Genomic DNA, 25,079 nt, shown 5'->3' with positions numbered 1-25,079 from the left:
CTCCATGGTGCCTGTAACAAGTTAGATTACTTTTCAACTTATTTGAAAGATTGCGTAAAGTAATAATAAAAAATCACAAACTTATATTTATTTTTTCTTTCCAGGTGAGTGTTGCTACAGATCTCCAGAAAACGCCCAGGTGGTAAGGAATGTTGCACTCCATTAATTAGTAACGCCAGGTAACCTGGCGGTCGTTATTGCGTTACCTTAAAAAAGTATACATTTTATAAGTTCTTTGCAGATTGTTTTGATTCAGCTGTTAACATTATTGAATGAAAACTGTTGTGGCTATTTCTAGTGGTGAACTTCAAAAGAAGAGACATTTATACACATTACAGAAGGCTATGTAGTGTCTTTCATTGTTCTTGATGTGAAGAAGGAAAAAGGTCATAAACATTGCTATAAGCTTTCAGTGGAGATCACTAGGTCCAAGTATAGTACTTCACTATAACACACCTTCCATATAAAGGCTATACGTCGCCTTATATCAGTAATGCCATATCACCTTTACTCTTATTTTTAGTTCCCCGTGAAAAACTTTCTTCGGATGTTTTATTAGCAGCTGTGCCAAAGTTTTCCACATGATAAAGTTGGAAGGACGGAGTCGACCATAAAATTCTAAAGTTTACCCTTGGTAGACTGATAAACTCACAGACAGGCACTACCAGCACTACTTCTGTGGCTCCATAGAACATTAGTGCACATGATTTGCGTTCAGGTTTTTCTGTCTGATTGTGCCAAATCTCCTCGCACCACCATCTCTGTCCACCAACACCCCGTCAGCCCTCTGTATCCCTCGGTATCCTGACACAGGACATATGCACGTCATTCCAACTTGTGCATTGATACAAATCACGACACCCAATAAGTTCCCCATTGGACGAGTCGGTAGAGTTCTCGGCTAGCACTCTGCTAGGCCCGAGTTCGAGTCTCCGGACGGCCAATGAGGAATTAGAGGAATTTATTTCTGGTGATAGAAATTCATTTCTCGGTATAATGTGGTTCGGATTCCACAATAAACTGTAGGTCCCGTTGCTAGGTAAACAATTGGTTCTTAGCCACGTAAAATAAATCTAATCGTTCGGGCCAGCCCTACGAGAGCTGTTAATCAGCTCAGTGGTCTGGTTAAACTAAGGTATACTTTTTAACTACACCCAATATGTGGTGCTGTACCCGGCCAGACGGGTAGCAAAGATAATAGATATTTCAAGGCGAATAAATTTAACATTTTGATATTTGATGGATGAACCGCGTCCCCGGCTGTCCTCTTGACGTCTTGTGGTCCTTTTCTGGGGAAACAAACAAAAGTCTGGAATGAACATTTTCCTCCGGTTATTCTTTCTTTCCTTGTTTCTCTTTCCTCCCTGGTATGAGTCATAGGAAAACGCACACGATGGCGGATCGATGCGGGACAGCCTTCTCTTCTCCTCCTCCTCTCCTCCTCTTCCTCTTTCTCTTTCTCTTTGTCTCTCTCTCTCTCTTTCTTTCTCTCTCTCTCTTTCTCTCTTTCTCTCGTTCTCTTTTCTTGCCTCCTCTAATCGGGCTATAAATAGCGCAGAAAATTAATGCTGTGTCGTCGTAGGGCTTCTCATATGCGTTGTCGCGACTGCCAGTGAGATGGCAAAACACACACACACACACACACATATACACACACACATCTACGCACACACGCACTTCGTTTCGAATACACACATACACACACACATACACTTACCTACTTGCACTACAGTATACTTCAGACACTGTCGCGCACTTCAGTTTAGAAGGATAGAAAACTTATGGTGCCGGGAATGCGAAGAGAGCGTGCCACTGTATTAAAGGGAGCAGGGAAATGAGACATGTATCGATTACCACAAACCCCTTCCCCGCTCTTTCTCTCACTCGTGTTTGCGTGTTATGTGCGTGGCTGTGTGCGTTCACACTTTAAAGCTGGACTGCCTTTACCCCTTTTTAGAGTCTTGGACCGAGGGTGGACTGGGAATTGGCAAAGAAACAAAGTTGCGGAATGGGAATTATGCGATGAATTCATCTCGATATGAAAGTCGCAACGGAGAGTCCCTGGTCGAGGGGATGTCGACACACATTACTGATATCCGCCGAAAGGATTCCCACGTTGCATCTTCAAAGGAGTCCGTAGGAGGCTGACTGTGTGATGTCTAGCGTGTCGGGGTGGGGGCGTTGATGGGTGGCGTTTTCAGTTGCAGGCTGCGTGGGCGGCTTTGGTGTTCGAGTGGGAGGATTTGAGAATTCCTTTCATCCGCAGTTGACGGGAGATCCAAGAAATGAGGCCAGTTTGCGAAAAGCATTATGTACAGATATGTGCTCTTTTGTAGACAAAAGGTAATGGGTGAGCCGTTGTATACATAACTACAAAAGATATGGGGATCCGTTGTAACGGGGAAGGTTATTGGTACAGGTGAAATATTCTATACATAAGCCATAATAGATAGCCAGCCATTCTATAGACAACTAATGGACAGAGAATATCGGACGAAGGGCATGCCCTGGAATTGTTTAAAGGGAATGACTTCGTAAGGCGGCCGAAGAGGGATGTTGGGAAGGGGGTAATGGCTGCTCGAGAGACGGCAAGTGCACTTAGGGGCAGAAGGGTTAAGTGAAAAGAGAATTCTAAAATGGAGAGACGAGTGGAAAGCAGAGAGAGAGAGAGAGAGAGAGAGAGAGAGAGAGAGAGAGAGAGACGTTGCCTTAAGGGACGAGAGTGTTTTTTCCCAAAATTCTTTAGTTTAGCTGTATACCAGTTACACGCATTTTATAATAATTTTATTCAGTGAACAGCATTTAGAATCTGAAGTTAAGTTACTGCAGCTCTGAGCTTGTGGCTCAAGGCTCAATTGGATTTACATTTTTTCTTCCGATATATCGAACATACTCACATATTTCTTTCCAGATTCAACGAATAACCTCATTCGTGTTGTGCACTTGTTAACTATTTACAGCTGATCGAGAATCAGCCTGAAGATTTCAGACGAGGGTGTTAGGGAATTGAAATCTTTATTGCTTGCGTGACTGTGCTTAGACTCTCTCTCTCTCTCTCTCTCTCTCTCTCTCTCTCTCTCTCTCTCTCTCTCTCTCTCTCTCTCTCTATATATATATATATATATATATATATATATATATATATATATATATATATATATATATATATATATATATATATATATATATATATATATATATTGCAAAATTTGAAAGAGGTGGTAATGTCCCTTTGAAAATATAGACGTGAACAATTCTCTCTCTCTCTCTCTCTCTCTCTCTCTCTCTCTCTCTCTCTCTATATATATATATCTCTCTCTCTATCTATCTCTATATCTCTATATATATATATATATATATATATATATATATATACTGCACACACACACACACACACACACACACACACACACACACACACACACACACACACACACACACACACACACACACACATATATATATATATATATATATATATATATATATATATATATATTTGAAAGCTCTAGGTGGCAATGTCCGTTTTGTAAATATAGACATGATCAATACTGACTCTCTCTCTCTCTCTCTCTCTCTCTCTCTCTCTCTCTCTCTCTCTCTCTCTCTCTCTCTCTCTCTCGGGCTTATTGATGTTTTCGTGTACGTCCAGACAAACAGGTATCCGCCGAGGCTTAAATAAAGGTTGCTTTTGTCTAGATGGCTGCTTGGCTGTTATTTTTATGAGTAAGCCTCGTTGGAGCATCCCGGCTTGACTCGCCTCGTCATCGATTGCCGTCAACGGAACCCCGCGCTTGATTGCTTTATCCGTTACTTCGGTTCTGTCTGTCTGTGTTTTGGCTGTGTTCTGTCTCGCGGTCTTCCTAACTGAAGTCCGATTACACATTCTTGGAGAGTGAACTTGGAATTTTTAGGTTTGCATGACAACAAATATGTCAACATAGACTTTCTCAGGTTAGATGTGGCATTTTTTAAAACTGTTCAATCATTACCTGTGCAATTACACGTTCTTGACAGGAAAATATGCTCCCAAGACTTTCTGAACGTCCAGTTTTAAAAATCTAAGTCTCTATAAATGGCAGTGGTTTATATAACATTTTTTCTAGTATATGTGGCTTGTTTTAAAACTGTTCAGTCATTACCTGTGCAATTACACGTTCTTGACAGGAAAATGTGCTCCCAAGACTTTTTGAACATCCAGTTTTAAAAATCTAAGTCTTATATCTCTATAAATGACTGTAGTTTATATAACATTTTTTTCTGGCATATGTGGCGGGTTTTAAAACTGTTCAGTCATTAGCTTTACAGCCAGAGATTCTTGAAACGAGAATTTACTCTCGAGATCTGAGAAAATCCAGCTTTTAAGCTCGCAGTTATATTCTCAGCCTCTATCACCATTTATCACAAGCCTTTTGAAGATCCATCATTCAATATAAATGACAGCTGTTTATATAAGTTTTGATCAGGTAGATGTGGCTGGTTTTAAAACTGTTCAGTCTACTGTACAGTTAGACATCCTTGAAACGAGAATTTAAAGACATTCTTGAAACGGTAATTTACTCTCGAGATTTGTGAAGATCTAGCTTTTGAGCTCTCAGTTTTACATAGAATTTAATCTCAACCTCTTTCACCGTTTATCACACGCTTTTTAAAGATCTCATATATTCCGGTGCGAAGTTGTACGTGTCTAAAACCATTTGCACCACTCACAACGGTACCGGGGACAATATGTATTATACGTCGCAATGTAGGCAGCACTAAAGGTTCTTTACAGCGTCTCTTCGGTCCCAGCTCTATTTCTTTCTTGTCTTTTACTTCGTTTCCGTTCCATGTAATCTTCCCAACTCCAAGAAGATCCAGAAATATGACTCACTGACGTCGTTAAATATCCTAATGTAATTTTCTCCGTAGGGAGGTAGTGCCGTCAGTGCACCTCATGCGGTGCACTGTAGGCATTATCTAATGATCTTGGCAGCGTCCCTTCGGCCCCTAGCTGCAGCAACCCCTTTCATTCCTTTTGCTGTACCTCAGTTCATATTCTCTTTCTTCCATCTTCCTTCTGACCCTCTCCCGTTACACCTTTCAAACCTTTCTACTGTCAATTTTCCTTTCAGCGCTGAATGACCTCATAGGTCCCAACGCATGGCCTTTGACCCAAGTCCTATATTCTGTTTATCTTTAATGTAATTTTACTGGGACTTGACATTAAGCCGCACTAGTGTTTACTCGTTAAAACTCCAAATAAGATTCTTGTTCATAGATAAGACTAACGCATAAATAAGATTGTTGTGGATGACGGTAAATTATTCTTGCATCCTTGGCTGGCTTGACCAGCACCGAGCTATTTATTGGTGAGTGTCCCGTATAGAAAATTCCTGTGTGCCGCATAGGACACGCAAGCCAATTCATCCCTTCTGTTACAGTGTCATATTGGCCCCTTCCCCGTTTTTATGTTCCTCCGTTCGGTCGTCATGTGGGACATGGCTTTTTTCATCACAGTTCCTTTTACGAGTCATATCCCTCACGTTGGTTTTATTGTCCTTCCTCTCTCTCTCTCTCTCTCTCTCTCTCTCTCTCTCTCTCTCTCTCTCTCTCTCTCTCTCTCTCTCTATATATATATATATATATATATATATATATATATATATATATATATATATATATATATATATATATATATATATATATATATAATATACATGTATAATGATTATGATCATTCCATTTCGTTGCAGAATAACTTTCTCTCTCTCTCTCTCTCTCTCTCTCTCTCTCTCTCTCTCTCTCTCTCTCTCTATATATATATATATATATATATATATATATATATATATATATATATATATATATATATATATATATATATATATATATATATATATATATATATATATATATATATTTATGGACATATATTACAATTATGATAATTCCATTTCGTTAGCAAAATATGGCTTTATCATGTCCTTTTCCCCAAGGCAAGGCCAGTGAAGAACTGGAAATTGGAGCCAAGAGACATCAAGTGGCGAAATTTTTCCGTGCATTAAATGAGTCTGAGTTCGTTGTCCTGACGTGATTGCAGTCGTGCATTCCGTGGACGATTTTCCAGGAGTCTAGTCTTTCTTTTTGACTCTCTCTCTCTCTCTCTCTCTCTCTCTCTCTCTCTCTCTCTCTCTCTCTCTCTCTCTCTCTATATATATATATATATATATATATATATATATATATATTGAATGCATTCTGTAACTGTACTGGTTTTTATTAGATGAATTTTATCATTTCCTCTCTCTCTCTCTCTCTCTCTCTCTCTCTCTCTCTCTCTCTCTCTCTCTCTCTCTCTCTCTCTCTCTTTTGATGCAATCTCGAACTATTTCAGTTTTTATCTGATAAATTTGTGTTATTTCCTATAATTTATGTCTCTCTCTCTCTCTCTCTCTCTCTCTCTCTCTCTCTCTCTCTCTCTCTCTCTCTCTTTTAAGATTGTCTTGCGATTTTCTCCTTAGGATTAAGGCTTTTTCAGTATACATTCAGAGGCTGGACAGAATGAGTAAGGTAACTATTTCTTTCCTAGATTCTTAGAGTGAAATTTCCATAACCCTTAGTTTTTTAAAATACATAGTGAATCTTATAAATATATTTCTGATTTTAGTATTTATATATGTATTTGATTTCACCAGATTTCATACGATTCTGAATAAAACGCGTGGGTCTCTCTAAACCTGTTTAGTGTATATGAATGAGTATTTTTAGTAGACAGTTGTTTAAGGTATCAGTTATTTTGCTCATGTAGTGCCAGTAGGATATAAAAAACAGTGGATCAATTGTCTTTAAATTAATATTTAATGTCGACATCCCAGTAGTTAGTTCCTAGGCCTGTGCAGTGTTCTTTGTGTTCACGTACGTTTATATGAAAACCCTGAAGCATAATAATAATAATAATATAATAATAATAATAATAATAATAATAATAATAATAATAATAATAATAATAATAATTATTATAATAATATTATTATTATTATTATTATTATTATTATTGTTGTTGTTGTTGATGATGTTATTATTAACATATCCTCCCTTACGTGCGTAACATTCCATCGCCCTTTAAATCGTTTAAAAGCTTGGCAAATATATTTCTGTTTTCGCACATGTTCGTGGGTAAAGATTTTGCTCTCTCTCTCTCTCTCTCTCTCTCTCTCTCTCTCTCTCTCTCTCTCTCTCTCTCGTTTTATCCCTATCATCCTGCTCAAAATCCTTCCTCTTCCTACTCCTCCTCCGTCTGACGCAAGTGGCATCCTGCCCTCCTTCGCCTACTCTCTTCGTACCACGAAGCTGTTATTCCCCCCTCCCCTACCCCCCCCCATCCCCACCCCTACCCCGCCCCCGCTGACCTAATGAAAATTTCCTCGTGACCCATTTCACGTGCTGCCACTCTTAGAGGATTTTTTTTTTTTCGGTTTAAAAGGGAAAGCGAAAGATATAAAGAAGAAGAAGAAATGAGGGGGGAAAAAATGGGGTGGCAGTGAATTGCCAGAAGCAGGGTCGCTGCTATATCGGTTTCCATTTGCTTGATGGGGGAAAGCAAGGCATTGTTTATATCGGCCGTGTGGATTGGCTTTAATATCCGTTGCCGTAATGGAACGGTTGGAGTCGCGGTTTCTTTGTGTCGTCGTTCGGTTCGCTGTTGCTTTTCCATTGTTGCTTTTCTTGTGATCTCCCATACTGTTAATTAAGCCGCTGTTGGTCCTGTTGTGCCTTCGGTTCGTTGCTGCTTTTGATGATTCTTTCGTGGTTGGTCGTCTTGTGATTTTTGGTGTATAGACAGTGGCCGCTGATTCTTTGTCTTTGCCTTATTGTCGCTCCTTACAATTTTCTTTAATGGTTTTTGTTATATATTGCTAGGCGGTGTAAGAGTAAATTCTGTTCTCTCTCTCTCTCTCTCTCTCTATAATATATATATATATATATATATATATATATATATATATATATATATATACTGTATATATAAGTATAATATTTATATACTATAATATAATATATATACTATATATAATATATATATATATATATATATATATATATATATATATATATATATATATATATATATATATATATATATATATATATATTTATTAGTTGTGATTATTCCCGTGACCAGATTGGTTGCTTTGTTTCCCTCGATACTGGTTAGTATCCCCCAGTCACTACTGTAAAAGGGCTAGTTCGAGTGCAGTGCTAATGCTTTTTTTCTATATTTGTAGTGAAAATTGCAGTGGGTTGCATTAAGACCCCAGTGTTACTGCCTAAGGTAGTAATATAATGCACTAACAGATTTACACGTTACCTTTCTAAGGTTTAAAGATTTTATTTATTCTATGTATTGTATTTTCTTATTTTCTTCGGGCGATTTGTCCATAACAAGATGCAGTGACTTCTAAGATTAGAGGAGGGTATGACTAACAGGGAGTTGTTTCTCTGTGTTCCTCATTTTTTTCCTCCTTTTTATTTTTCATGGAATTCAAGTAGAAAACCACAGCAATAGAGTCATGCACGAAACAGCCGTTGTTGATGTTTACGTCATAGCATAATATGTAGTCGGGGAATGTTGACTAATCTTCCAGCTTTTCTAAATAACGCAGCCTTGACTTCTGCTCCGACCAGCATTAGCATATCCCTTCTCCTTAAAGATATTCTCTCACGGTCGCAACTATGTTCCCATGCCCCGCCCTCCATAAGCCTCACAATGGGGTGGGTGTGTAAAGAGGTCGCTTGGAGAGGCCTTTGTCAAACAGCTCGAGACTCGAGAAGCCACACTTCGCCTTTTCATTCATTGTTCTTGTTCATTTTGTGGTTTCGGAGGAGGACGACCTCTGAGGTCGTCTTATTTTGTAAGCCAAGACGTTCGTAAGGTCATCTCCACCTGTTGCTTCGCTTAACAATGGCTTATGAACTTCTGTGATGCGCCAGTTGTTTTTCTGCCTCGTCCCTTCACTTTACAAAACACTTTTCGGGACGTTTTCGTCTCTCTGGCTTCGCTGTCAATAACGATTTTTCGCGTTGCGTCATTTCTCGTGTTCTTAATTTTCCCAGTCATTTTTTTGTCTGTGGCTGCTGCAATAGTGTTCGGCTGCGTCATGTCTATTTTTGAAATTTGTGAGCCATCACTTTTGTTTTTCCTTTCAGGACGATTGCGGATTACGACATTTTGCAGTTTTTTTTCCATTTTTGAAAGTGTGTGGGCGTTGTTAGATCCTTCGATATTATGGCGACTTCGGCATGAAGACTAAACTCGATAATTTGTGTTCATTGGTGTATTTTGATATAATTTTGTGTTCATTGGTGTATTTTTGGTGTATTTTGATATTCGTATTGATTTAATGCTATTGTTTTATACATGCAAATGATTGTTTTCCATCCATCTTGGTTTTATATGATGTAAAGATGTATGCTATGTTTGTATTGGAATTCTTCTGCTCGGACCCTGGTCCTTTGTTCCTCAGGCGAAGATTCTATGCATTAGTACCCTAACACTGTTCTCCTTGCATTTTAATACATTTTTCCTATTTATAAATTTATTAATATATTTTTTCTTTTTAATAAGTGACATCCCTTCTTTCTGTATACCTCTTTACCTCCTCTTACTTCTTCCTAATGAACACGATATTCTTTGGAAGCTTGAATTTCAAGTCGGTGGCCCATGTGGTTTTGTTCCATATGAATAGGGTTCATCTTCTGAATATAATAATAATAACTGTTGGTGACTCAAGGACAATAAAAATTACAATAATAATTATAAACGTCGATGACTCAAGCAGTTGTGACGCAAATGTTTTACAAAAGCAGCCAATCGATCGTGATAATCCTTAGATGGCATAGACATTATATTATGAATTACAACCAGAGCAGTGAGCATTAGCAAGCGCATCTATTATGCGTTCTTTCTCACCGCGTTTATCACGGTGGGAGGATTAACGGCAAACGAGGAAGTGCGTCATTTTTAATTCTTATTTCCTGGGTGAGGTTCGCGGAAGGTTATGTGCTGGAGATAGAGATATCTGTGAAAGGAAATTTAGTGGTGTAAAGACACAATTATCATCTGTGCTTTTACTGTCAGTCTCACCATTAGTGCTGCTATTTTCCCGTTGCTGGTTTTTCCTCCTTCCGTCCATTGGCACTTTCCGATAAGTAATGCTTGGGATTTCTCTCTCTCTCTCTCTCTCTCTCTCTCTCTCTCTCTCTCTCTCTCTCTCTCTACTCCCCATCCCCCGTAGGCCGGTAGTGCCGTCAGTGCGCCTCACGAGGTGCACCTTCGTCTTTACTAAAGGTTCTTTGCAGCGTCCCTTCGGCCGCTAGCTGCAACCCCCTTTCATTCCTTTTACTGTACCTCCATTTGTATTATCTTTCTTCCATCTTGCTATCCGCCCTTTCCTCACAATTATAGTGCAACTGCGAGGTTTTCCTCCTGTTACACCTTTCAGACCTACCTACTCTCAATTTCCTTTCCAGCTCCGAATGACCTTATAGGCCCCAGTGCTTGACCTTTGGCCTAAACTCTATATTCCATTCCATTCCCCATCCCGTTTAAAGGCACATTTCGGATGATAATTCGCCGAAATATCAAGCAGAGCATTCCTCGGTTTCCTCCGGATCAGAGATGGGAAAGCAACTGGCAATCCTGCCCTGTCGAATCAAGGCGTACCTTCATTAAGAACGCGAAGGGGGGAATGGGGGGAGGGGGTAATGTTGTGAGGGTAGGCTAGGGAGAACTGGTGGTTATTAAAGGTGTTTGGGATGGGTATAGGATGGAGATGGCATGTTTGCATCAGCATGTAATTAGCTGGCGTTGCTGCATGGCTCATAGGATAATGAGCTGTAGCGTGCGAAGTTTATTCATGAGAGAGAGAGAGAGAGAGAGAGAGAGAGAGAGAGAGAGAGAGAGAGAGAAATCAGCCCATATCAACTGATATAGGCCATACTGCGTTGCTCTTGTGTTAATGAGTGATATCATGCAGGTATGCATGTGGTGCATTAACATGTGTGTATTAATAAACTCATGTCTTTTTTTATGCATTACTCTCTCTTCTCTACCCAACCCGGTGCAACCCATAACAGTTAACTAACGACCAGGTGTAGACCTCAGGTTAAATGCACAACCTCGTAGGTTTTTAAGGAATACATTTGAGCCGAATATAGTAACGTCTTTCCTACGATGAGAGAGAGAGAGAGAGAGAGAGAATGTTGTCGTACCCCATGCTGATACATCAGGTTTTGTAGGACAAGTAGTAAAGGTGTGGTTCAGAGAGAGAGAGAGAGAGAGAGAGAGAGAGAGAGAGAGAGAGAGAGTATGGCTGCATAGGCTATAACACGTAATTCATCCATTTTGGCACTCATCACTCCATTCCTTTTCCTCTCCCTTATTTTCTCGTATCTCCACTTCTCTCTGTCGGCATCGTTCCCTGCACCTGCTCTTCTTTCGGACTCCTTCATTTCCTGTCTTCCAAGCTGCTGTGTTATCATGGAGGGATCTTTTGAAGGATGCTCGAAGCGAGAGGTAATGACGACAAACTTCATGAATAGCGCTTCCTCATACCCCCTACCACCTGTCCCTTTCACTTCGAGTATCGAGAGTTCACTGACGTCTGAATAGGTTTCATCTCTCTCTCTCTCTCTCTCTCTCTCTCTCTCTCTCTCTCTCTCTCTCTCTTTGGTCCTCGTGGGATAAAGGTACTGCTTTCGGCTCCTAACCAAGGGAACCGCATTCGATCGTCTCGCTAGATGTCGAAAAGAACGGCATGAACCGAGAGAGGAGGAGGAGGAGGAGGAGGAGGAGGAGTATTAAATCAAAATGTTTAATAATATGATTATGAAGGGAGGGACTTAGCGGGGTGAAATCACTCATAATATATTCATAAGATTCCTCTGTTTTATCAAGACTCACTCTCAGCCTTGACGTATCTACATAACCGTTTATTTTAAATTTAAAAAGATTACAGTTCGATTTTTGCCTCAAACTTGAGTCTGTGATTTTTTAAATGTAGGAAGACATTAGAAATTATTTTTACTGCTACTTAATTTACTTGTGTATTGCTGTTGTTCTTGGCTATCAGGCACAGTCCAAGTATATCTGATTATTGATTGCAAAGTTGGTTGTTGATGTTTTATCAGGTTTATAACGTCATAAAGATATTGTCGTCGTTTTGTGGTATAAATCATCTATTTTTCAGGAAGCCATCATGTTTCCATCATCAAAAGTGTTAGTTTTATGCTGGTATCAAGAAATTTAACAACCTTATATCGTGGAAGGAGAAACTGACTGAATTGTATATGAGCAAGTTTTTTGTAATCATTAAAGAGTGGAGACATGCTTAGCTCAGAAGAGGGTAGGTTTCATCCTACAGAATTCTTCGAATGGCAAAACGTAAATCATGAGGATGCGGAGAAATGTCATTATAGAGTTATTTTCGCCGTATTTCAACGTAGGAGGCGAATGCCATATCTGGCTTCTTCTCAGATTTCTCCTTAACGCTATTGGTGGTCTTTCTTATCGTTTTATATGTTTTTATTGTCTTTTTTTTGTTTTTTGTAATCGCGTGGGAGAAACTGCCCACGCAGCTTCCACGATGACGACAGCCTCTCCCCCACGCTCTCCTCCTCCTACAGTAGAAGAGGATCAGTTTTCGATTTGAATTTTTACCTCCTGTCTCGCTCGTCCATTCAGCTTAACGCAAATTGACGGGGTTTAAGATGGTTCTTTGCCCTTTTTTTATTTTTTTTATTTCGGCGAGTTGTGTTTGTGTTGTGTTTAGTTAGAGGAGGGACAGTAGTTTCCTGCACTGCTAGTTTCTCTCTCTCTCTCTCTCTCTCTCTCTCTCTCTCTCTCTCTCTCTCTCTCTCTCTCTCTCTCTCTCTCTCTCTCTCTTTCTTGTTTTCTTATTAGTTTAGAGGAGGGACAGTAGTTTTTCTTACGCTGCTAGAGTTTTCTCTCTCTCTCTCTCTCTCTCTCTCTCTCTCTCTCTCTCTCTCTCTCTCTCTCTCTCTCTCGTTTTCTTATTAGTTAGAGGAGGGATAGTAGTTTCCTATACTGCTAGAGTCTCTCTCTCTCTTTTTTCTTATTAGTTAGAGGAGGGATAGTAGTTTCCTATACTGCTAGAGTCTCTCTCTCTCTCTCTCTCTCTCTCTCTCTCTCTCTCTCTCTTGTTTTCTTATTAGTTAGAGGGATAGTAGTTTCCTACACTGCTAGAGTCTCTCTCTCTCTCTCTCTCTCTCTCTCTCTCTCTCTCTCTCTCTCTCTCTCCCCCTCTCTCTTTTTATGTCTTGCGCTAGGTGAAGACAATAAGTGGTCGTTCTGTCAACATTCCCAGGAGGAAGATAAGACACTGAAACACACGAGTGTGTGTTTCTCTCTTTTTTTTCTGCAATTTATCGTTAGTGTTATTCACTGCGCAAATCGCAGTTACCAGTTAAGACCTTATGTCATCCAAGAGTCTCTGAAGATTTCTATACTGTTCTCGCTGTTTGTATTGAAACTGACCGTATTTTCGATCAGTGGCTTTTTAATCCCGTTTGGATGTTCGTCAGATGGTTTTGCAGTTTGTTTTGATTTTTTTAAGGAAGTATACCTTCAGTAGTTGTGTAAAGGATGGCAAATAATTGTACACGAGAAATACAATCTTTTGAAATTGTTTCTTTTTAACTTATTTTGATTTTAGTCTCAACTGGTTTTTTTTTACAGTTTGCTTTAATTTGGTATGGAAAAAGATAAGTATACCTTAGTTTAACCAGACCACTGACCGAAGGATTAGACTTATTTTACATGGCTAAGAACCAATTGGTTACCTAGCAACGGGACCTACAGCTTATTGTGGAATCCGAACCACATTATAGCGAGAAATGAATTTCTATCACCAGAAATAAATTTCTCTAATTCTTCATTGGCTGGTCGGAGAATCGAACGCGGGGCCAGCAGAGTGCTAGCTGAGAACGGTACCCACCCGTCCAACGAGGAACTTAATTTGGTATGGAAGTATACTTTTTAATCGATGTGCAAAGGATGGCTAATGAATTTGGAGAGGAGAAATAATCGCTGAAACTGTAAATCTATCACTGCCTTACACCAGTCTGAAATGAAGTCTGTAGTTGCGTGTTTCTCAAACAAACAATAAGTAGTTGCAAGGGTTAAACAGCGTTCGGTGTCACCACACTCCCGTAAATGCCACTTTTATTTCTTGGGATAAAAATAAACTAAAAAGTGTCGCAGTTTGCGACGGGTTTGATTTGACCAAGCTGTCGTAAATGGCGCTTTCATTTCCTGAGGTACAAATCCCCGGGATCTCTTTAACAGTGGCTTACTTTGTGCCAATGTACGGTCGACAGGACCTGACACTTGCCAAGTGACCAAATTCCCTTCAGCATCGCTTTAAATCGAGCGAAATCTCTTCCAACATTTTAAAGGTTCCAAACCTCCTTTTTCGTGAAGTCTGATTGGTTTTTATTTTTTTTTATTTTTATGACAATATGTAACGTTTTTGTTAATTTTCCTATAGGCTCGTTTTTTAACCATCTAGTTACTTGCCATTTTATTATAGCGAACTTTGATGTACTTGGGTTTGTGATATTTTAATGCTGAGGTTTCTTGATTATGCGCAGAGTATGGAATAGTCTAAGCGAACCTCTCATGACACTTTTGGGATCTTATTTCGTGAAATCCGATTATTGCTTTTACTTTTATGACAATATGTCACTTGTTTTGTTAATTTTGCTAGTTACGCGCAATTTTATTATAGAGAACTTTGATTTATTTGGGTTTATGATATTTTAATACTTAGGTTTCATGGTTATGTGCAGAGTTTGGAATAGTCTAAGCGGACCTCTCATATTACTTTTGGATCGATTAACTTAAAATGTTATGGTTAGATATTTATTGCATTTAATCATTGTTCTTGTTGCATCCTTAAAGGGAAGTTTCTAACCTTTATTTGTGAAAAAAAGTAAGATGCTATCTTTTTCCGTTTTCAGTTTTTGTTGTTGATTATACAGAAATTTTCATTTTCATAGCAACGTAATGAATTATTCTGAACAATTAGTGAGATCTTGTTGTTGGGTTTTAATACATCTTGTAAGACCTCCGGAGAGAATGTTAGCAGCTCATGCCTTGCAACGTGAACTCTCGAGCATTTCCGTAGTCTGTGCTATATTCTCTCTCTCTCTCTCTCTCTCTCTCTCTCTCTCTCTCCATCACACACACACACACACACACACACACACACACACACACACACACATATATATATATATATATATATATATATATATATATATATATATATATGTATTTTTATATAATATATATGTATATATATAAAAATATATATATATATATATATATATATATATATATATATATATATATATATAAAATATATAATTATATATATATAAATATATATAATTATATATATATAAATATATATATATATATATATATATATATATATATATATATATATTTACATATATAATATATATATATTATATATACATATGTGTGTGTGTATGTATATATATTATTTCATGCGTTTACAGTTATTATTACTTAGTTCATACGGTTCATTTTCGATAAGTGGAATGCGTATGATGACGACCTTCATTGGAATAATTGCCAATTGATTTTCTGCAGAATTGTCTGATGCATTTAAGGGTCTGTAGTCCCACGCTAAATTCATTTTGCCAAAGTACGAAAGCTGCAGTGTATAAAATTGAGCAGATTATATCCGATTTCACGATTGGCTCAGTCATCTAAATGGCGTGCCTAGTCATTTCGATTCCTCATTAACCTCCTCTGACGCAGTATTTATATAAACCCCCCAACCTCGTGATGCCTTGTGAAACGAACATTAAAAGTTAATTCGTCCGTGGAAGTGATTCCACCCACTGAACCCCGACCCAGAGTGGAGAAAGCCTTGTCCGAAGGGACCCGAAAGAGGATTGCATATCATTGATTCGTCCTTGGCGGTTGCACATGCAAGGTGAACGATGTCTCTTTGTCATTGGCACCAATTATTCTTCTCTTTCTCTCAAGAACTCAGTGTAAGGTGAGCGCAGTCGAGGAGGACTCGTGTCCTCTGAATCCTCGTTACTCTTTGCCTGCCTCGCTCTCAAGGCCTGTTGCTGGGAAGAGGTCCGTTACTTTTAAGGCTTTGTCGAGGTGATTGACCGGTCTTTTTTATTCGCTAAAATGGCTTCGGTGATTTATTGGGATTTAACACTGCGTGGAGCGATGGCCGGCGTCTGAGAGTGTCAGCTATTACTCAGGTATTTCTCTTGACGGTTTTGCTGATTTATCTTGGTTGAGCATGTCGTCACTTCAGTGAAGTTGTTGTTGTTGTTATTATTATTTTTATTATTTGGAGTTCTGTTACTGTAGGTTTTCCACGACTTAAAAAAAAAATACTTTCTACCTTTTAAGAGGTAGGTCTGTCCGTTTCATCTTTTTCTTATTTATTTTCTTCACGCCTTGCTAAAAAGGAATACTTAGATTGCCCGTCACATCGGCTTCTTTACATAAAAAACTGTAGTGTTAATAGTCGTATTTGATATTAGAATTGGTTATGTTTCATGTAAAATAAAATCGATTATTTACAGTCTTCAGGATTTATCGATTATTCTAAGACGTAAACATTATTATTATTATTATTATTATTATTATTATTATTATTATTATTATTATTATTATTATTATTATTATCATCATCCAGTTAAAGTTTCATAATAAATAAATGAACTTACGTCTCACACATGCCACGACGGTGAGTTTCCACACAGACGTGCGCTAAAGGTCGATTATAGTGTGCCTCACGTGTTGCTTTCTCACTGCACGGCCAAGTCAGGCAGGCTGTCCCGAGGTTAGACTCTAAGGCTTCGTTTGTGGGTGGGGGCCGAGGTTTTGTCGTGATTTATATTTGCATTTTGTTCGCTTGTTCCGATATTCTAAGTCAGATTTGTTTTTTTTCTTTTTTTAACTGCATGAATGTAGTCTCCTTTTGGCTTTAAAACTGAATGAATATCGTCTCCTTTTAGTTTTAAAACTGCGTGAAGGCTGTCTTCTTTGAGTCTTAAACTGCATGAGTGTTGCCTCCTCTTAGTATGAGTGAATGTTCGCTTATGCTTATAGTTATGCACAGACAGGAATTTGAACGCTAAATTTTGTTCTTTTTATATTTGTGTAATAAATGAATCAAGCTTATAGTTGTCATGTTTATTTTTTTTAGAGCTTTCGAATCACGTTTAGTTGAAATCCTACACCCTTGCAATGTCGCAGTCACAGCGCAGACATGTAAAAGCTGCTCTTAGAAAAACCACGAGTTATACCTGACATTAAACAAGAACAACGGCTGCATGTCTCGTACTCAAGCAACCGGTTTCTGACGAGTGCTGGGCGTTGACGATGGGTCCTTGGGTAGAGGGCAGGGGTAGGAGGACCCTACTCCCAGCCCCTGCCAACTCCCCCTACCCCACCCTTCCCCCGCCCAGCACATACACACAACACACCCGTCCTTGCGACGAGGGAAGCACGACCTTGCCTGGGCGGGGGCGGAATTTCAATGTTTATCGGAATCCAGTGGAAGGTTTCCGTTGCGTGTCTTCCTTCGATGACTGGTTCGTTTTTTATTGGGAGGGGGAGAGTGGAGGGGGCTAATTCGACGTGGAGGATTGCTGGGAAGCCCTTGGGGGAATGGAAGTGAAGGTGGGGAGGGGAGTGGTAATTATGAGTTTGTCTTTTTAGCCATAGAAAGTGAAGTCCATATGTTTTAACCCTAGAAAGTGAAGTCAATAAATATATGTGTACCTGCATGTTTGAGCAGAAACGTGCACCACACGCTCACATATGTGTTAATTATATTACCGTCGACTCTCTCTCTCTCTCTCTCTCTCTCTCTCTCTCTCTCTCTCTCTCTCTCTCTCTCTCTCTCTCTGCTTAGTCACGCGTGAACCTGGTGGCCAGATTTTTTGCCATCAACAAATCGCCTCCAAGGATACGTCACTGACCTTCCCAACTGACAAACTTCATGAGATTGACTAACTGAAATAAAACCGGCTTTATAGGCGGGTAGTTGTAGGAACTGGTTATGAAAGAATGAAGACACTGCGCATAAAAGAGCGAAGAAACTTTTCGAATACTTCCAAATGGTGTCGCACGGCATATCCAGGTGTGGTGCGCTTGATAACTTCCGTCAGACTGGTAAGGATCGAACGAAAACGCAAATGTTTTGTAGAAGACGAAAACCGTCATTAATCATAATTGTCTGCTTCTGGGATTATTTTTCATCATCATCATCATCATCATCATCATCAGAGATTATATTTGGGGGGTCCCTCATAGTGGACCCTTTGTACGACAAGAGGTTTTTTGCATAACAAGGTCTTTTGTCATTATTAGAATGGACAAGTCTTTTATTTCTTCAGTGTCAGTAGAAATTTTTGCTTTTGGGGGAGATGATTTGGTTGTACAGGATATAAAATCAAACGTTAAATTGCACTTTTTATACGTCAGTTAGCATAATGAACTGAAAAGTTGTATTGATTCCCGAAGAGTTAATGAATCGGGTCACTTTTGAGTTCAGTGCAAAATAAAACGAACAATCGGTTATATTTAACATTAATGATTACGCAACGATTGCCTTTGATACAAATCCATGACGAACATGACAGTTCGAAGACCGCAGTCTACCGTCACAGCTGAGCAATCTACGCCCCCCACCCCTGAACGCCCCCTTATTCAAATCCGGATACCCATACATTTTCTCTAAAATCGAGACAAAAGTTTTTACTTCATCCTGTTAACCAGCAGACAAAAAAAAAAGAAAAATCATCTTTGTCTGAAGTAAAGAGGATGACAATGACATTACAGATATCATTACGGTTGTTGTCACGGCCTCCCTTTCACAAATGCTCATCAGCGAGCCGAATCTCCCGAAATCACACCGATCATTATAATATATTATTTTCAGTCTCTTTTTATTAGAAAATAATTGACAATCTCGAAACCCCTGATTGAATTTCCCTTCCCACCTAGCCACATGGCTGTATCTGTGAGACTCTCTCTCTCTCTCTCTCTCTCTCTCTCTCTCTCTCTCTCTCTCTCTCTCTCTCCTCTCACATTAATGAAGTAGGCTTTCAACGCGACCCATTGTTGAGTCATTCTTTTCTCTGTATGTGATTTTTCCTTAAAGGGCACACGTTGGGTTCTGTAAGTGTTTTCCATTGAATATTTCACACAAAGTCTTCGGCAACCGATGCGGTGTATCCGTGTTGGCCTTTCTTGACGTGTCTTGTTAAAGCGAATGAATTGAATAGAATTGCTTTTCTTGATATTTCGTTATATTGGTCCATCCTTTGATATATTGTGTGGTAAATACGTTATTCCCTTGTTTTTTCATCTTACGCCTCTGTCACACTGCTTTCTGTATTGCGAGAGCAGGTGCCATTTTCACTGTCCTTTCGCAAGTGATTTTTATTCGCTTTCTAGGGGAGAAAGAGTGGGCGAGTCATTGCGCCAGCGTCGATTTTATATAGAAGTGTAGGAGGTTGAAAGTTCAAAATCGAATGCAGAATTCTTTTCGTGTTCGTAAGTGAAAGGCAGTTTTATTTTATGAATTGAATTGCCAGCCATTGAAGGAAGATATTTCTCTCTCTCTCTCTCTCTCTCTCTCTCTCTCTCTCTCTCTCTCTCTCTCTCTCTCTCTCTCTGACATTGAAAATCAAAATTTAATCGAACGGTCATTAAACATTTGTTGTGTTTTAGATTCCTTGGTTTGAAAATTTATCTTCTGGATTTTAGATATTTTTAGAGTATTGAACTAAAACCAAATAATGTTATGGAAAAAAAAGTCTAGAGTGTAAAAATGGCCTAGACTTAATTCACCATTAATAATTCCCAGAAAGTGATGTCTGTGTGTGTTATTAATACACTGTAGAACTTTTTCTTTGATCTGACGGTGACAGTCCGCGATAAATATTAAAGCTAAACATGATCAGCGTAAGTTCATGCTGCCCACTTTCTATTACTATAATACCTCAAAAGCTTGAATGATATCGACTGCAGATATTTACCGTTAGCTCAATAAAACAAGACTAAAGTGGTCACATTTTGGTTAATTAACATAATTTCTACTTTTAGGAAAAAAAGTTCATACTAGGGATTTATATAGATCAAAGCCAGCCCAATAGGATCTTAAGAAAAGAAGGGAAATGAAAAGTAGGAGGAACGTTGAGGCGTAACCTGAAGGAAGAAATGATTGCAAGACTCCAACGAACAGAAGCTTGAAGAGAATTCAAAAGCCTGGCCTTATAGGGAACGATGCAGTCGTTGAATTTTGCAATGTCTTACGGATTCACATACCTCTATTGGTTAGTTAATCTTTTCAGTTTTCTATTTTTTGTATGCTCGCGTGTGTGTGTGTGTGTGTGTGTGTGTGTGTGTGAGAGAGAGAGAGAGAGAGAGAGAGAGAGAGAGAGAGAGAGAGAGAGAGAGAGAGAGAGGGGGTATTAATCTTTTCAGTTTGAAAGTGCCACATTAAGCAGTCATAATATCACAAGACGAACTTTGTTTGCTTAGGTTGTGTGTGTGTGTGTGAGAGAGAGAGAGAGAGAGAGAGAGAAGAGAGAGATTAATATTTTCAGTTTTTAAGCGCCACATTGAGCATTCATTATATCACAAGACTTTCACTTTGTGTGAGAGAGAGAGAGAGAGATTAATATTTTCAGTTTTTAACCGCCACATAACCATTCATTATATCACAAGACTTTCACTTTGTGTGTGTGTAAGAGAGAGAGAGAGAGAGAGAGAGAGAGAGAGAGAGAGAGAGAGAGAGAGAGAGAAACGCTCCAGTTGCAAAGGAATTGCGAAGGAAATTGCAGAGTTAAGATCCAGTGTAGAAGCGGATGGAAGGCCGGGGGTGTCAACAACATCGATTTGTTTACAGTCGGTGGAATGAAGTCACTGTTGATGCCAAATCCCGTCGAGACGGGCGGAGAGAAATACCCTCTCCCTCCGAAGTTTCCTTTTATTAAATCCCTAAGAAGAATTAAAAGTATAAGAGAGAGAGAGAGAGAGAGAGAGAGAGAGAGAGAGAGAGAGAGAGAATATCTTTTGAATATCATATGAATGTTATTACCAACTTAGGGTAAGCATTACCTCGTCGCAATCATCCCATTTTCTATTATATGGTGTTACAGGGATTGCCGTAGTATTCATTACATATATCAATTATTATTTATTATCTTGTAATTCCTGTGTCTCCATTCCATCTTCGAACTGTTGTCACTAACCAACAGCAAGGTACTTTACATATAAACCATTCAGGTCAGCAGAGATAAACATGTTTAAAACAGGAGAACAGATGTCTAAAACAGATGTTTAAACGAACACTCCCGTACCGTTCCTCTCCTCGTCCGATTCGGGAATCGAAGTCGGGCGTGTGTGTTTTGAGCCGAGAATGCAAACAATTACGGAGGCAGATCAAAAAGGGAGAAAGCGTCAATATACATCATTCATCCCGCTCATGGATGCTGCGAAAAACTCATTTCTTTCCTTTTGACGTGACCATGAATATTCATCTAGCGACGCGCAGCCTCTCTCTCTCTCTCTCTCTCTCTCTCTCTCTCTCTCTCTCTGGTTGTGTTATTTAAAGTTAGTGCTCACTAGATTTTTTATATGATGAACGATCTTTGTTAATCGTTTTACGTTAATGAAACATTTGTAAGAATTTAATTAATCATTTTACGTAAAAGAATAGTACTTTTTGAATTTCAAATAATTCTTGCAAGTACCTGCAATATATGTACACACACACACACACACACACACACACACACACACACACACATATATATATATATATATATATATATATATATATATGTGTGTGTGTGTACAATACATACATACATATATATATATATATTTATATATTTTGTATGTATTCATAATGCATGTGTGTATTGAAAGTGTTCGTAAGTAAGCTTAACATTGACTAATTACCTGCTGTTACTTTCATTTCAAGGATGATGACCGACAAGAAATGGTCACCGTTCGTACCTTGATAATAGTAAAAGGGAAGTTATTCAGGGAATGATGTCGCCAACTAATATGGAATTCAGGGGAGCGTGCTGTACCCGTCTGGCCATCTCTTCCCACACTTACTATGAGGAAAGTAGTAATCCTCTTAGGATTACACCGTACAGTGATATTTCCGTTCTTCTACTGACATTCTTTGGAATTCTCTTCCTGCCTCTGTTTTCTTGACTTATACTATGTTCTTCCTGCCTTTTCCTCGTTTCTTTTGGAACTGGGATAGCAAGCTGGCCTGCTTATCATCCTTGGCGCTTAAGGAAATTCATTTTGTTTACTTTCTTACTAATTATGAGTCTCAGTATTTTTCATGTTAAGATGGATTGAAAGGTTTTTCTTTTCATTTATGTGTATTCACTGCTAAAGAGCTACTTATTTTAACTAACTTTTTTGTGGAATGTTTTCTTCTCCGTCGCCATTTTCCTGGGAATTTAGTCTAACGATTGTATCCTATTGTTTTTATGTAGTGTTTTTTTTCTGTGCAGCTTTTTGTTGTAGTTGTTTTGGAGCGTCACCTTGGATGTTTTCCCACTTGGCACATTCTTTTACAAGGATATTGTCGTTTAATTAAAGTCTCCCTCGTTAACTCCCTTCTTCGCGAGAAATCTCGCGAAAGTCTACGGAACAATTCCACCACGTTTCACTTTCTGCGCTGATGGTTTTTTAAAACTCGTTACTCTTATTTTGGAATGGTTGTAGTCGGATTATATTTACTTTGTATATTTATTGAGTTCCTATTCAGTGAAACCCAGTCTTTTAAATTTAGCCTTTTAGACTCTCTCTCTCTCTCTCTCTCTCTCTCTCTCTCTCTCTCTCTCTCTCTCTCTCTCTCTCTCTCTCTCTGTAAATTATTTCTGCTGTATGTAAAAACCCATTTTTAAGGTATAAATGATAGCTCCCACAAATATAACAGTTCATATCGAAATAGTATTTGTAACTGAAAAATTATGGTTGAAAAAATGTAAAAAACCGATATTCTCTGTGGTTATGGTACAAGACGCAGCGAAAACAAACTCTTTCTCCAAGGAAGTGGCCACATTCTTAGGATTCCTCAGTATTGGCTTTGAGCTGTAATTTATCCTTAACCCATATCGTTCCTTGGCCATTGCCGATATAGTGCGCATGCGTCTGAAAAAAAATCGTTTATTATTTATCCGTTTTTTCTCGATACAAATTGAATACATACTTCGTGTTAGGAAGACTACGCATATTTTATACGCATACAATCTATCGATGCTCATGCAGTATTTTCGTGGAATGTCTGAATTATAGTCGGAATAGAATGTGTTCATATTTGTTACTATGTGGCTGACGAATTATTTTCAAAATCGACAGTGCCTAAATTATTTTGTATATTTTTTAACGTGTGCACAAATTAGTTTATGTAATATGCTACCTATATGGTTTTGTGGTTGACAAATTAACTTTATACAATCCTACGCGTTTGATATTTTGGTTGAAAAATAATGATAAGAAGTACGTTTCACTCTTAATGGTTGAAGATATTTGGGTTAACGGAAAATACCTCCCCCCCACCAAGCAAGATTGAGTCGATCCTGTTCTCCATCAAAATAATTGAAGTCTCTCTACTCATCTTAATTTTTCTGCCCTGTCAATATAATGTACGTGCGTGTTGAGACTCCTGCGCTTATATTTTGTCCTTGTAGGAAGTAGGTCAGTCGAGGATAGAAGGGTATCGATTTCGTGTTCAATGGATTGCTTTTTGTGTTTTATGAGTATTGGTGGCACCATCCATGGCCTTCCACCACCCCACCCCCTCCCCCCTACATTGCGATCGTGATGACGAGTGTTGTCACAGTCCCTTCCATGTTTAGTAGTGGCAGTGATAGTAGTGGTTGGTGGAGCATTTTGCGATGTTAGTTTTGTGGCATTTCGTATTTTCTGTATTTTGAAAAGTCCTTGTGTCCGTGATTCTTATGTATTTTATGTATCTAGAATTGTTGTGACTCTTTGGTTTGTACTTTGTATGTCACAGTTTTGTCTTTGTAATTTTTAAATGTTTGTATTATTTGTAATTTATTGATATATATATATATATATATATATATATATATATATATATATATATATATATATATATATATATGTATATGTATATATATACTTATATATATACTTATATATATACATATGTATATACTAAATATGTATATACTAAATATACATATATATATATATATATATATATATATATATATATATATATATATATATATATATATATATATATATATATATATATATGCGCATGCATATATGTCAAAACGCGCACACGTACGCACGCAGTCATTACTTAGAATATTTTGTGAGTATATTTGAAACGAACTCGTTGGAGTTGTGTATTTAACCCGTTAAATATTATAGAATGTGTTAAAACCTACCACTTTAGTAGCACAGGTTATTAGGTTTCTGTTGTGGAGTCATTCCTGGACATAATTAGATTTTTGTATGGTGCCAGTTTTATCGCAGAGTAATAATGAGGTCAGTAATTAACTTGATGTGCTCACTTATTTGGAACTGCATAATAAGACTAATTATGATGACATTAGATGCTCATGTTGTTTTCATCGTATATTAATTGGTGATATTAAATTTTTATTGTAGATGAATAATTGCTGTTATAAGAATTATTGCTATTATAATTACACTGTGGAGTGGAGTTACGCAACCGTTCAAAACCTCATTTTCATTCGTAATATAATTTTTCCGATTTTAATAATTCCGACGATTTTAAAGAACAGCAACGGTGCTTGAAACGCCATGATATACGTACCCACGTATATTAATAGATATGATGAGAGCTTTGGGCTCTCTTGGGCAGAGCTGTTTTCACCATTAATGAGATAGTTAAAGGGAGCTGAGTTTAACCAAACATGGAGTTTATTTGTAATAATAATAATAATAATAATAATAATAATAATAA

At 38.2% G+C, this 25,079-nt stretch overlaps 1 protein-coding gene across 18 annotated transcripts in view; it reads left to right on the top strand.

Annotated features, from left to right (window-relative positions):
* LOC136825475 (ras-specific guanine nucleotide-releasing factor RalGPS1-like) overlaps positions 1-25,079 on the top strand; it is a 195,931-nt gene that overhangs the window by 97,828 nt on the left and 73,024 nt on the right. For 4 of the 18 annotated variants that reach the window (XM_067081998.1, XM_067081995.1, XM_067081993.1 and 1 more), the window contains exon 1: positions 16,090-16,317. The exons of the other annotated variants lie outside the window; for them this stretch is intronic. The gene's annotated coding sequence lies outside the window, so the exon portion shown is untranslated. Of the gene's footprint in view, positions 1-16,089; positions 16,318-25,079 lie in introns of those variants that run through there. 18 annotated transcript variants of the gene reach the window in all.

This window comes from Macrobrachium rosenbergii, chromosome 37, assembly GCF_040412425.1.
Source record: "Macrobrachium rosenbergii isolate ZJJX-2024 chromosome 37, ASM4041242v1, whole genome shotgun sequence".
Taxonomy (NCBI): Eukaryota; Metazoa; Arthropoda; class Malacostraca; order Decapoda; family Palaemonidae; genus Macrobrachium; species Macrobrachium rosenbergii.
The sequence above is the reverse complement of the archived record's forward strand: the minus strand, read 5'-3'. Positions and strand labels throughout refer to the sequence as shown.